Consider the following 13,479-nt stretch of genomic DNA (forward strand, 5'->3'; position numbering starts at 1 on the left):
GGAGCTACAGTTGGTGCTATAAAGGGAGACTATTGATTCTCTCACTAGGTAGGAGGTTGTGAGGCTCATCTTGCCCAGATGGCTTGGCTCATTGGCTTCTGTAGGTTTTAACTGGAATCAAGGGAGTAATAAGTAGGAAGAGTGGTTTGGTGATATGATAAGGTGCCCCTCCCCCTACTGCCCCATGCTCAGAGGCTTCAGTTTATTGCCTCTCCTCACAGGACATCGGTTTACTTCCTGGGATGAGGGAGACCCTGACATGCCTATTCACTGTTGTTTGTTTTAAATTTTTCTTCCTTTTTATCCCTTAGACAGTACCTTGCTATATACCCGAGATTGGCCTTAAACCCACAATCCTCCTGCCTTTATCTCCTGAGTGCTGGGATTATAGGTGTGAGCTACCTCACCTGGTTTATACTTTGGCCTGTTAGCCTTTGTGTCATCTGGTCTTGACCTGGTGTGGCTGTTCTTTTCTTTCTCTGTGTAGGCTGTCAGCAATCTGGAAGTACATGGAGGTGGAGAATCTGTTTGGAAGTCATATGTAGTGGGGGTTCTCATCCCAGTTCTGGCATTTACTGTGCTTGACTTTAGGCAAACCAGTTGAGTTCCCCAAGTGTCCACTTCTTGTTTGGAAGCGATAATAGGAGCATTCTGAGCTGGCTGGCTTTGTACTCTGTGAAACCCAGAGCTATCTAAATGCATTCCCTATGAATTCCCTCAAATGCCCTTGTAGAGGCAGCAACTCTGGGTGTGGAGCTGCTCTCTGGACCTCCAGCTGCCACTGGTGCTCATCCTCAGTTTTCCCCTATCTCCTCTACCTGGGAGCACCTTCCAAGTGACCTTCCTGGGAGGAAACTGAAACAGCTCTAGCTAGGCCAGCAGTCATTGCCTGCACACCCTTTCTGCTCCCTTTAGAGGGGCAAGCTTTATGTCTCAGCACAGCCTTCTCTCTGCTACTCTAGCTTTCTTAGACACTAGTGAGATGTCAGCACAACCTGGAGTGTACACTGGTGCTCAGAGGATCCAGGCCCAGCAGGTGTGAGGAGACAGGGAACACTCCTTTGCTTCCCCCACTGAGGTTCAGGCAGTGCTTTCCCCAGAGAAAAATCTCTTCACAGGACTACTTCCGTCCATCCTTTGGGCGAGGTGGAGGGGTAGGAGTCCCCAGCCAATTCTCAGCTCTTTATTGGGGACCTCCAGTGAGACACATCCACTGCCACTGTTTTTTTTTCCATCTGAGGAACTATACCCCATGGTGGCCATAATCCTGCTCAGTCTTTACCGTGGCCATTATGGAAAAGTACTGCCATGACCTCCACTCCAACATCTTAGGAAAGGCATGCAGGACTTATTGACAGTCTCACTGCAAAGTGGCAGAGTTAGGATGAATCACTCACGTGGCTGAAGTCATCGGATGATGGCCCATGGTAGTGGCTGCTGACAGCCAGCTGAACCCTCTCTCTGTGTTCTCCTATCTTCTAGAAGGCTGGGCAAACTTCTCAGTGTCATGGTCTCAAGTTCTGAAAGCACTGGGGTGAAGTAAGTCCACAGACCTCTAGGGGTGGGCTTGGAAGTCCCCCATTGTCCTTTTACATTGTGTTGGTTGGAGCACCTGACAGGCCCATTCCAGATTTAAGGATCAGGGAACAGTGGCATTCAGAGGGAGCAAAGGGACACAGCTTCTGGGTTTCAGCAGAGAGCCAGAAGATGGTTAACTTCATTACATGGGCTGGGGACCCTAAACCATGCTCTGAAGCACTTGTCCCTGCTGGAGCATGCTCTCCCCCTGGAAAGGCCCCGCTGGGACTGATATCCCTTGTTGACAGTGCACATGCTGTGGGTGGAGTGAGCATGCAGGATCAACACATGGGAAGAGAGACTGAAATGACAACAACTCTCTTGACTCAGGTATTCACTTACCAATGGTTGCAATTTCTCGAGGATGGCGGTACCATTTTTAGCTGTTAGAAGTCAGTTAATTATATTGCAGTGAACTAGTAAAATAATTAATAAATGTTAACATTTGCATGTCACTTTAATTAAGAAATAAATGCCTTTGAATGAAAAAGTGTCTGCTGGCTTACCTGGTAATTATAAACGTACTGAAGTTACCCTTTGGAAGGCAGCCTCAAAAGAACTGTGGCACAATCAGCCAGCAATCTGCCTGGGTGAGTCACGGCTGTATTTGTCCTTGGAATTCCCAGTGCTATGCAGGTAAGGAGGGGAGGAGTTAACTTTAGCACATGGACTGGGGACCCTAAACCATGATCTGAAGCACTTGTCCCTGCTGGAGCATGCTCTCCCCCCTGGAAAGGATTGGGTGGGAATGATACCCCTTGATGACTTAGTGGGGTAGCGATTTCACCATTATGTAAGCTGGGGTTCTAGGCAGACAGTTCTGCCTCAAACCCTGTCTACTAACAATCCCATTTGTTGCCTAGTTCGTTTTTTAAAACAATAAACTGTGGGACCACAAAAGGTAGCTTGGTTTCTGGTGGAGCACTGGCTAGAGATGGCCGGAGACCCACCCTGCACGGGACGGCATACATTTTACCACACTCCCAGACTCCAGGCTCCTGACATGCAGCCGAAGACCTCCATTGATCCACGCCTTTCAGTCACGTAGGGCAGTGGCCCTACAGCCCCTCCCAAAGAGAGGTTTGTGTCACCCAGCATAGGTAGAGGGCATGACCACAGGCCTCAGAGCCTCAAGAGATCTCCATATTAATGAGATACCTAAAGGCCAGAGGGTGTGGCCAATTAAACATTCCTTCCCAGACCCTCCTCCTTACCAACAGTATTTAACCAAAGGCTCCTGGGTGCAGGGGTACAGCTATGTCCACTTTCCACCATGACAATAAACCTTTTAAAACCATGGACTTCCTCGTGTCTTTGGGGCCCCCCTCCCCCTGCTGTGGGAATTGTGGAGAAGGTCTTTGACTACTGAGCTGCTGCTTAATCTCCTGCTAGAAGACTTCTCTATGTTTCCACCATGGAGGCCGCTAAACCAAGCTAGCCGACCCAGCAAGAGAGTGCTCTAACCAAGAGTCTCCACCCAGCAGGGTGCTGCTAAAGCTTCTTGTATGCCCACTCTGTCTCAGGTCTTCTGCGGCTTCCAGTGGCATCTGGGAGCCCAAGGACAGAGTCTACCTGGTCTGTCGCTTCTGCCTGGACACCCCCACTCCAGAGCTCTGTCCCTGAGGGACTTCAGGCTGAGACCTTTCCATGCCCGGAGGGAGTCCTGGTGGCTCTCACAGCCCAGCATCTGCCTGGTGCCTCGTGGAGTGAACTCAGTCAAATTTCCATGCTTCTACCTCCCTGAGCCATGGCAGACACCCGGGAACCACACCACAGCCCAATAGGACCCATGCCCACGCATGAGCTACAGCCCTGCAACTGGTGGAGGATGCAGACAAAGCCAGCTCCAAGAGTACCCCCCCCCACTGGCTCCCACAAAGAACCTCTCCACAGAACTCAAGGACAGTGAGTAACTCCTGGCCTAGTTCAAAAGACTAGGTCTCTTTCTGTCCCCCCCCCCCCCTTTCTTTCTCTCTCCACACGTTCCTAGTCAGCTTCTTTCCTTTGACTCTTAGATACAGTCTAGCTTCTGCCTAGTTCAAAAGACTAGCCCCGCCTCCCCGCTCTCTCTCCACGTGTTACTGGCCAGCTTCTTCCCTTTGTCCTTTAGCTACAGCCTCCAACTCAAGGGCAAGGTGGCAGCAACTCCCTAGCCTCCACTCTCTGCTCATCCCCCAGCCCCACAGAGAGGGCTTCTTTCAGACTGCAGCGCCTGCCATGACCCTCATTCTAAGACTCTTTCCCTTGGGTGAGAAATTCCCTTTTCTTTTGAGACAGTTTCCTTCTCACGGCTGAGAACCCCAATAAACATGGTTATCATGCTATGAAAGGAACCTGTTTATGACTGACCATCTATTTCCTGTGTTGGAACATGGGAGCTCAGGGAGGGGGGCAAAATCAGTCTGCCTTGTCACCCTCCCTCCCTCTTCCTCCTCCTTTCCTTTTTCTCCCTCCCCATCCCTCTTTCCTTCTCTCCCTCTCTCCCCTTCTCCCTCTGTCTCTCTCCCTCCTTCCTTTCTAACTTTTCCCCCTCAAAATTATAAAAAGTATCACAGTTGAGAAAAATGTATAAAACGTAACGGGAAGTTTTGACGTTATTGTTAGACAAACATTCAGATCAAAAGCAACTCTTGGACCCATAGTTGAGCACAGTGCCTAGAGTGTTCAGTCCCTAGCACCACAGACACCAGACTCCTGGGAGCCTCTGGACAGCCCGACTGCCTAAAGCCACAGGGATCCCTCATAAGTGACCACCACATCCTTCTCTTTCCCAGTAGTCTCACCACTCAAGTGTGACACCCTAAACGTTACATTTTTGTTTCATCTGGTTTTGAACTTTGGTTACAACACCATATGGTACTGTGAAATTCACCCACAATGTCAGGTCATCCTTGGTACACTCAATGCCACTATTGTGTGCCAGGGAAGGAACATACCCCAGTGTATTTCTTCTGTATGGTCTTCTTGGTGGAGGCTTATTTTTATTTATTTATTTATTTTTACCAGTAATGATGGATAATACTATTGTAGCATTCCTGCATGCATCTTTCTTGGGCACTTAATAGTTGTGTGGTATCACCTGTCCGTACATCCACCGTACTCTACAGGAGTAGAATTTCTGGCTCACTAGTTAGGAGGAGGTATTCAGATTAGAAGCTGGTACTGGGAGCAGTTTTCCTACCTCTGCACAGTCTTGTTTGCACAGGTAAACTATTGTTGCATTTTGTGGCAGATGTGTTTGATGTCAGCCATACAGGGAGCGTGCAGTGCAGCCTCACTGGGGTTTGAGGACATATCTTTGTCATGGATGGTGTTCAACACCTGGTTATGTTTGGTGGTCATTTGTGTACTTTTTCTTGCAAACACCTCTTCAAATCTCTCACCTTTTTTGATAGCAGGTTCTCTGTTGTTTCGAAGTTTTAATTTGCTTTTAATGAGATTTCAAATGTAGGCTCATAGTGCATATCTTCTGAGCTACACGTGTTAGAACTGGTGCATCTCTGAGTTACACGTGTTAGAACTGGTGCATCTCTGAGTTACACATGTTAGAACTGGCATATCTTCTGAGTTACACGTGTTAGAACTGGTGCATCTCTGAGTTACACGTGTTAGAACTGGTGCATCTCTGAGTTACACATGTTAGAACTGGTGCATCTCTGAGTTACACGTGTTAGAACTGGTGCATCTCTGAGTTACACATGTTAGAACTGGTGCATCTCTGAGTTACACGTGTTAGAACTGGTGCATCTCTGAGTTACACATGTTAGAACTGGCACATCTTCTGAGTTACACGTGTTAGAACTGGTGCATCTCTGAGTTACACGTGTTAGAACTGGCACATCTTCTGAGCTACACGTGTTAGAACTGGTGCATCTCTGAGTTACACGTGTTAGAACTGGCATATCTTCTGAGTTACACGTGTTAGAACTGGTGCATCTCTGAGTTACACGTGTTAGAACTGGCATATCTTCTGAGTTACACGTGTTAGAACTGGTGCATCTCTGAGTTACACGTGTTAGAACTGGCATATCTTCTGAGTTACACGTGTTAGAACTGGCATATCTTCTGAGTTACACGTGTTAGAACTGGCATATCTTCTGAGTTACACGTGTTAGAACTGGTGCATCTCTGAGTTACATGTGTTAGAACTGGTGCATCTCTGAGTTACACATGTTAGAACTGGTGCATCTCTGAGTTACACATGTTAGAACTGGTGCATCTCTGAGTTACACGTGTTAGAACTGGCACATCTTCTGAGTTACACGTGTTAGAACTGGTGCATCTCTGAGTTACACGTGTTAGAACTGGTGCATCTCTGAGTTACACATGTTAGAACTGGCATATCTTCTGAGTTACACGTGTTAGAACTGGTGCATCTCTGAGTTACACGTGTTAGAACTGGTGCATCTCTGAGTTACACATGTTAGAACTGGTGCATCTCTGAGTTACACGTGTTAGAACTGGTGCATCTCTGAGTTACACATGTTAGAACTGGCACATCTTCTGAGTTACACGTGTTAGAACTGGTGCATCTCTGAGTTACACGTGTTAGAACTGGTGCATCTCTGAGTTACACATGTTAGAACTGGTGCATCTCTGAGTTACACGTGTTAGAACTGGTGCATCTCTGAGTTACACGTGTTAGAACTGGCGCATCTTCTGAGTTACACGTGTTAGAACTGGTGCATCTCTGAGTTACACGTGTTAGAACTGGTGCATCTCTGAGTTACACATGTTAGAACTGGTGCATCTCTGAGTTACACGTGTTAGAACTGGTGCATCTCTGAGTTACACGTGTTAGAACTGGTGCATCTCTGAGTTACACGTGTTAGAACTGGTGCATCTCTGAGTTACACGTGTTAGAACTGGTGCATCTCTGAGTTACACGTGTTAGAACTGGCACATCTTCTGAGTTACACATGTTAGAACTGGCACATCTCTGAGTTACACGTGTTAGAAACTGGCACATCTCTGAGTTACACGTGTTAGAAACTGGCACATCTCTGAGTTACACGTGTTAGAACTGGTGCATCTTCTGAGTTATGTGTGTTAGAACTGGCACATCTCTGAGTTACACGTGTTAGAACTGGCTCTTGCACTATAAATTATCCTTTTTTCTCTTTTACGCTGATTAAAATAAGTTTTTTTTTTTTTAAGAAAAGTTTTATTTTTGTTTATGTATGTGTGTATATGTCTATACCTTATATATGCCGGTTCTCAAAGAGGCCAGAAGAGGGCATCAGATCTCCTAAATCAGGAGTTTTGGGCAGTTATAAACCAGTGGCTCCTGGGAACTGAACTCAGTCCTCTGGAAGAGTAGCATGTACTCTTAACTACCCCATCATCTCTCCAGCCCCCAAACAGAGGCTCCTGATGTTGTCAAACAAAACTTCTTCATTTTAATATATTCCAACTTATTTGTCTCTTGCTTTATAGTGTTTTTATTCCATCATAAACTCTCTGCTTAAGAAAGACTTTATAGTTTTTGGTTTTCATAGTTTAGGCTATAGGCTGTCTGGAACTGGTTCTGGGGAATAGTGTAGGCTGGAGCCAAGTTTCCCTTTTTTCTTGTGTTTTTGACCCAGTATCTATGCTGCAAAGTCTGTTTCTCCATTTCTCTGAAGGCGATGCTTCCCCCAGGTTGTACCAGACTAAGTGCTGCAGAAACATTAAAGCCACCCATTTCTGTAGGCTGTGGGATTACTCCCCATGGATCCACAGATTGCCCTAGAATGAAGACTGGCCCCAGCCACTACAGTCTCTACAGTCTGCATTCCTTCTTTTCCTAGGGCCACACAGGTGAGGTGTAAGGATGCTCCCAGCTTCCTCATGTTACCTTCCTCTCATCTTCATGACATGTCCTCCAAGAAGCATCAGGCATGTGTGATCCCGTCTGGCATCTAAAGTGACAGAGTGGGCGTGTCTTAGAATAAGACACAGACAAGGGATTGGGCTGACTTCAGGGCATAGGGATTCATAGGATGGAGAGAATGACTGAAGATTGTTCTGAAAAGAGAGGAACAGAAACTGCTATTGAGCATGGTGGGGAGAGTTATCGGGAAGGGGACTCCAGGATTAGACTTGATGGCTGTGCCAACGAGGGGAAGCTCATTTGACAGAATCACTAAGGACATTATTTTTATGATAATTAAGGTATTTTCTGCAAAAAAATAACATCAATGTTATGTTTGCATTAGTGTTAGCGATATGTTCAGTTCATTTACATACACACTCACACACTCACAGAGCCCTTGGTGGGGAGGAGGGGACATATGAGGAAGACCTGATTTGTCGTTTTCTGGGTCCCTGTTGCCCTGTTGTCTCTCACTCCTGGCCACTCCACGAGGGATGAGGAATCGCCTGAAACCATTGGTCAGGTTAGATCATCTTTAGTCAAGGTAAAAGGTTGGGGTAGTGTCCTGGCTAATTTTATGACAACTTGACACAAACTAGAGTCATCTGAAAGGAGGGGATCTCAGTTGAGAACATGCCTCCATAAGACCCAGATGTTAGATATTTTCTTAATTAGTGATTGATGGGGGTGGGCCCAGCCCATGGTGAGTGGTGCTATCCTTAGGCTGGTGGTCCTAGGTTCTATAAGAAATCAGGCTGAGGAACCCACGAGGAGCAAGCCAGTAAGCAGCCCCCCTCCATGGCCTCTGCATCAGCTCCCACCTCCAGGTTCCTGCCCTGCTTGTGTTCCTGACCTGACTTCCTTTGATGATGAACTGTGAGGTGGAAGTGTAAGAACCCTTTCCTCCCCAACTTGCTTTTGGTCATGGTGTTTCCTTGCAGCAATAGTGACCCCTAAGTAAGACAAATGGCTTGTGGCAAATGTTGTGGGAGAGGTCTGAAGTCCATGTGATGGTTGTGAAGAAGACCTGGAGTAGAGAGAGTTCGAGGTGTTCATTTATTTGGTAGGGACACTATATTCCATCATACTTAGGTGATTTTAGATAGAGGATAAAGGGTTGATACTTTTTGGATCACAGTTGAATTGTGCCAGAGAAGGTGAAGAGAAGATACTAGAAAGTGGAGAGATGAGGGATATTTTAGTGTGGCGGGTGCATGTGCTCATGCTCATGTGTGCATGCTCTCCTCAGCCCTCAAACACTGAGAGGAAAAAGAACAGCAGAAGAGAAGTCAGAATAAAAGGGGTTGCGCAGACCGTTGAGGCCTTCGGGGCCATCCTGCGGGGTGTTCCATGGCTGAGCCCCTCCTCAGCCATGAGGCACTAAGGATGGCACCGGATGCTGTGTTAGGGATGAGGGCTAAGGGCTAAGACTTTAAGCCTCTCCCATTGTAGGATTAGACAGGCAGGTGTTTATTTAAAAAAAAAAAAAAAAACAGATGGTTCAAGAGAATTTCTAAATTTGCACCATCGGGCATCAGGTTTAAAACTAAATTTGGGCTCTGCCTTCCCGCCTTCCCGTTGCCCCAGGTTGAGAATAGCCTCCCATTTCACCAGCCATCTGCTCCCTTAACGTCTCTGCTGTGAGTGGCATCTCCAGTGTCTTCCCACAGATAGGACCGGATCTTCAACACAACATACGGGATGACTGCATGTTTTCCGACAGGGGGCTCCCAGGTGGGCCCCCATATGAAAGAAGTAGCTATGTTTACACTTGATCTGACAGACTGGAGCCCCCAACCACTCATGTATTGAACTGTGTCTTGTACCGCGCACAGTCCAGGTCTATGCATCTAGGGGTCTGACTTCTCTGAACTCTCTTTCATAAACAGACAAGTGCTGACGACAGCCATTTACCCTTCACTGTCAACCAAAGCTTCTAAAGCCCCTTTGTGTCCTGGGTACAGTTGGCAGAGTGTGGAAGGAGAAACAGATTTTGACCATTTAGGGATGTGTTTTTGTTAGTGAGCTTTCTGTCACTGTAACAAATACCCAGTTTATGAAGAAGGAAGGTTTACGTTGGCTCACAGCTCTAGAGCGCTCACTCCACAGCTGTTTGCTCCTGGGCTTGTGGTGATGCAGCATATTATTGCAAAGAGTGATTTTTAGAGCAGAGCGGTTCACCCCATAGTTGGGTACAAAAAATAAAGAGGAAAATAAGGGGCTGGGGTCCCATGAGCCTCTTCAAGGACATGCCCTTAGTGACCTGAAGACCTCCCATTGGACTGTCCCTTTTAAAGATTCCACCAGTTGACACCTTGGGACCAAACCTTAGTACATGAGTCATCGAGGGACATTCCAGATCTCAAGCAATAGCAATGTGTTTTTATTGATTTTGTTTTTGAGATAGAGTCTCATATTGTATAGATTGGCCTCAAATTCACCATCCTCCTTCCTCAGCTTCCCAAGTAGTGGGACTATAGGTATGTACCCTATGCTGTCTAATATCCTTAAACATTCTCTCTCTCTCTCTCTCTCTCTCTCTCTCTCTCTCTCTCTCTCTCTCTCTCTCTCTTGTGTGTGTACATGTGCACATGCATGCATACATAGTTGCATGTAAGAGTAGAAGTATGTACATACCATAGCGAGCATATAGAGGCCAGAGGACAACCATGAATATGAAATTCTCATTTTCCATTTTCTTCGATTCAGGGCCTCTCATTGTTTGCCACTGTGTATGCCAGGTTAGAAGACCCACGAGCTCCCGGGATTCTTCTTTCTCTGTCTCCCATCTTGCTGTAGGAGTACTGGGATTACAGATGTGCACCGTGGCATCTAACTTTGCTCTGGTCCTCACACTTGGATGAGAAGAGCTTTATCCACTGAGCATCTCCCGAGACCTTTCCCTTTTTCTAAAGATGACAAAAATAGGCAATGACTTAGCTTCAGCTCTGATGCTAGTCTTTTGAGGACAAGAATCCCTTATGTTTCTGCAGCACTGCCCCTGGATGGAGCAGCCCTCACCACACCTTCAGACCTGGAGGCAAATCACACTGTAGACTTTCTTGGCTTCCCAACTCTTCACTTCCCTTTGACAACTCAGCATTTTCATCCTGGTGAGTTCAGGGTAGAAGGAGAACTTAAAGGCCAATTTGAAGATAGTAAGAAGTCACACACTGGACCCACATGACCAGAGGTACTGAATAGAGTTGGGTGTAGGCGTTACCATTTGGTTTGCCTTGTTAAAGTCAGATTCAAGGTTGGAGAATTTATTGTGAGCCTCAGCCTTTCTTCTAAGCACCAGATGGCAGGGTTATCTTGCCATACCCAACTAGCTGCTCAGATCCGGTGCCTAAGGGGGCTTGTCCCACTTCGATTGACAGCAGCCTGGGTTCTGACTGTAAGAACGAATAATTATGGCTGAAATAAATGTTTACCAATACCTAGACATAGACTGTTCTTTATGAATATCTAATCAAAGCGATTAAATGGGGTGGTGTCTGAGGGACATTCAGGACTAGCTGCCTCAGCTGCCCAGTCTTCTTCTAATTCTTCTTTCACTGCAAATATTTTAAAATAAATTAAAGCAAAAGTGAGCAGTGGTTTTCTTGATAATTGAATGAGTGCCGACAGGCTAAAGGATGTCGTAGGATAGGATTTGGGGTCTAATTGGCTCCTGACAGATTCTGTTTAAGAGAACTAGAGCAGTATCACGGTAACAGACATCCCCCCACCCAGCCATGTCCTCGTCCCTTTAGTCTTCTGTTTCAAACGACTCTGAGACCCAGTGTGAGCATTTGGAAATCTAAAAAGCCTAGCTGACTTGTCTCATCAGAGATTTTCTCTATAATGGGCAGGCAATAAAACAGGTCATGATTCCCCAAATAGAGCTTGCAATGCTTGGTGCACACTATAGTGTGTATCAGAGGGTTTCCAAGGCTTGATGCACACCATAGTGTGTAACAGTGGGTTTTTAGGGTGGGGATCTGAGCTGGTAACCATGGCTTTCCCTGGTGTATTTCTTCTTGTAAGGAATCTTGTAACAGAGATTTAAATGTTCACTGTCTGATTGTGTTCCCAGAGCTGCTGCCCTATTGGTGCCATACCTCACAACCTGAAAGTCACTGGAAGGGTGCAGTGCATTATGGGAAATATGTGAGGTGGGTACATCTCAAATTTTGTTTCAAAAACAGGAGTAGGTATATTTTTTGGGTTTGTCTGCTGACCCTTAAGTCAGGCAGCATATGAAGCGTGAAACGACTATCCCCAGCACTTCCCTCTCTTTCCCTCCCTCTCCCTCTCCCTCTCCCTCTCCCTCTCCCTCTCCCTCTCCCTCTCCCTCTCCCTCTCCCTCTCCCTCTCCCTCTCCCTCTCCCTCTCCCTCTCCCTCTCCCTCTCCCTCTCCCTCTCCCTCTCCCTCTCCCTCTCCCTCTCCCTCTCCCTCTCCCTCTCCCTCTCCCTCTCCCTCTCCCTCTCCCTCTCCCTCTCCCTCTCCCTCTCCCTCTCCCTCTCCCTCTCCCTCTCTCTCCCTCTCCCCTCTCCCTCTCCCCTCTCCCTCTCCCTCTTCCTCTCCCCTCTCCTCCCCCCTCTCCCCCTCCCCTCCCCTCTCTCTCTCTGGCCTTCTGTTCTAGCTGTCTTCCTAGGACTGTGAACACTGATCCTTTGAATCTGCCACAGTCAAGACTAGGCTCTCTCCCCTGGCTGCCAACACTCAAGAGCCTGGGGTTTATTATGCTTCCCTGGAGAGGTTTTCCTGAGTCTTTGTGGCAGCTCCCACTTCTCCCTCACATCAATCAGCACTAATATGCATCTTGCTTTCCTTACTAAGATATATTCCTCATGCCTGGCGCACAGTAGGTGCTTAATGACTGAGCTGATAAAGTGCTATCCTGAGTGTCAGTCTCCTCCTACCCCTGCCACTGTTGAGACCGAGCCCCACTCCCTTTTCTTTCTCAGCTGTCTCTTGTCATTCAGTCGCTTTACAGAATGCCAACAACTTAGTTTTTGCTTAACCTTCTGCCTTAAAAAAAACAAGGAATTTTAACTTAGAAATTTGACTGGATGCCACGTCTCTGAAGTCTTTTCAGGTGAAATAATACAACTCTGGATGTTTTGCTTCTCCTTTTGTCTTCTAAGCAGCTTCAAGGTTATAGAAAGGGAGAGAAAAACTACAGAAAGAGGGAGAGACAGTACAGACAGACCAGTGCCAGGCCTTCATGGCCGCAGCTTCGGCCCTGCTGCGATGCTCTCTGGTTTGTGGCTCTTTTTGTGGCAGATGCTTTCAAACTGACTTGGGGTTTTATACTATTGGGGCCATAGCATCCATTGAGAAGAGCCTGCTTGCTCTCTTCCACCTGCTATGTGACACAGACTGTTATGTGTTATGTGCACAGTCCAAGTCAGACTATGCTACATTGCAAGACCCACCACAACCCCATTGTTAGCCCTTTCCGCATAGACTTCCACTTGTCTAAAGGTTTTCACAAAAGGACAACTTTCTAGTTAGACACGGAGCCACAGGAGTGATCAGCTGAGGAGGAGAACTATGTCCAGAACTCTCTTCAGCTAAGTTGGTCTAATGAACCTGGTGGGAACCAGGGTTGGGGTCCTTGCCTATCCTTGACTTTGAATAGACCCCAAATCCTATCCTACAACATCCTTTAGCCTGTCGGGACTCATCCAATTATCAAGAAAACCACTGCTCATTTTTGCTTTAATTTATTTTAAAATATTTGCAGTGAAAGAAGAATTAGAAGAAGACTGGGCAGCTGAGGCAGCCAGTCCTGAATGTCCCTCAGACACCACCCCATTTAACTGCTTTGATTAGATATTCATAAAGAACAGTCGTAGGATACAACACTGTGGGTTTCAAGTAGAGGAGACATGTGTTGGGCATTACCTCCTGTCCCGAGTCCTTCAGGACGCCATCCTCTTTCTCAGGTACTGCCAGTCTCCTGAATTTTGAATTTATGGTTCACTTCCCTTTCAAACACTTTTTTTTTTCTATATTTCTGAAACAATCTGTGGCTTAGTTTTGTGTCATTGGACTG

The sequence above is a fragment of the Arvicanthis niloticus genome, chromosome 16 (genome assembly GCF_011762505.2).
Source record: "Arvicanthis niloticus isolate mArvNil1 chromosome 16, mArvNil1.pat.X, whole genome shotgun sequence".
Classification (NCBI taxonomy): domain Eukaryota; kingdom Metazoa; phylum Chordata; class Mammalia; order Rodentia; family Muridae; genus Arvicanthis; species Arvicanthis niloticus.